We start from the raw sequence: 1900 nt of genomic DNA on the forward strand, positions 1-1900 counted from the left end.
AAGTGTGGAACAATTATTGCATTATATAATATAAACAGACTTTATCATTAAATAATTCCTTTACTTTGTAAAATACAGCAGTGGACTTGATTTTCTCATTTACARAAAGACATTTTTACATTGATGCAAAACAGACCTGATGGTGAACTTTGAAAGCTTAACCATCTCAGCAACAGTAGCTGTTGAAATGGCAGCAAATGATGCTTCTCCCACAAGCTCTGACTGGTTGTTTTCACTCGAGCGTCATACGGGTTCTTATAAATTGCCCCTGAAAGTCTAAAAGGACCCAGAGGAACCAAAATATTTTCTCCTGATTGCCCGTCTCATGTGTCACTGTCAGGCTGCAGTGACAGTTTCAGCAGACATTTTTATTCTTTGTTTTCTTTTAATGCAAACTGCTCTTCTTGATAAAGTCTTAAAGCAAGTTATTTTTTGTGCATGCATGTTTTTGATGGAATCTTTGAGCAAAAGTACGAAATGACACATTCCTTGTGTGTGCAGAGACTGAAACAAAAAGCCTGAAATATCAGAATAGCATCAGAACCACCTATGACATGTGTGCTACTTCTTAGTAGAGTTTTAGTTTTTCTCCAGCCTGATTATGCAAAGAAAGCTCAGCTATGTTGAACTTGTATCTCACTGAAACAAAYGAATATATTACACAACTGCGGTGAAATCTGGGCCACATTTTACTGAGAGTAATGATCACACAAAACAGAGAAATTTGGACCTTATAAACACAGGCCTCTTCATAATCCAGAAGTTGTTTTGTCTTCAGATATCAAGTGACTTGGACCCTCAGAGACGAAGTGCAGAATCTGCTTGATGAGGACCCCCCAACCTGGCCGAGGATCGGACTGACCTATTGAAGCCTGCAGCTGGTCTCCTTGCTGCTGCTGTGGATAAAAATGGCCGCATTGCTTGTAATGTTCAGTTTTTATTGCATGAACACAAAATTAATACTAAGAAAAAAAAGGAAAACAAATTTTGGAGTCAGTTTGTATTTAGGTCTTTATATTGTGTCCATTTCCACCAGTTCTGTTCAAAGGCATCCATCTCCTCTGTTATTTCCATCCATTGTTTTATTTTCGGTGACTCCCTTTTCTGCCAGTTCTTTGTGATGACTTTCTTCGTTATTTTAAAGATATAGATGTCCTCCTTTTTGATCATACCTTCTGGAATCAGGCCAAAGTATAGAACCTGCRGATCCCTCATAACCTTACACTGAARAAGTCCATCTATTAACCCGACAACCTCTGACCTGAATGGTTGTAATTTATCACAAGACCAAGGGAGGTGTGTGATTGAGATTAATATGATCATAATTTCTCCAACATTGTTGTTCTGCATTTGTTTGTAGGAAATCATTTTAAATGCCACTATTAGCTGCACATAGCTGTCRTCTTTCCAGGTGTTTGTGATTTATTGGTGTGTCCTTATGTCCTTTAGCTCCATTTCCTSTGTTGTGCATTGTGCTTTCCATAGCCAGGTTTGATTTCTTCCATGGTGCCTCCTTACGTTTCCATGCATTGTGTTCTTGTAAGTAATTTCATCAGCTAATCTAATTTCCAGATAATGACACTCAATTGGCACCTTCACAAAAGAGGTTAGCAACATGGTCCCAAAGACAAGTCCATCTTTGATCTGCCTCTGATTGTTTGAATGTCCTGTAGAGACATAAGCTTTTCAGACGACTGGTCATGACCAGTCGTCATTCCATATGTGGCGGGAGATTCAGAGAAACTGAGACGTTTATTCTCTAAACATGACGTCCCAGTGGCTTTCAAAGCCCGAAACACGTTACAGCAAATATTAGTTCACCCCAAAGATCCAGTTCCCCGGCAAAGACAGAGTAATATAGTATATGCTGTTAAGTGTCAGGACTGTGATCAGTTATATT

Source organism: Austrofundulus limnaeus, unplaced genomic scaffold, assembly GCF_001266775.1.
Source record: "Austrofundulus limnaeus strain Quisiro unplaced genomic scaffold, Austrofundulus_limnaeus-1.0 Scaffold126, whole genome shotgun sequence".
Taxonomy (NCBI): Eukaryota; Metazoa; Chordata; class Actinopteri; order Cyprinodontiformes; family Rivulidae; genus Austrofundulus; species Austrofundulus limnaeus.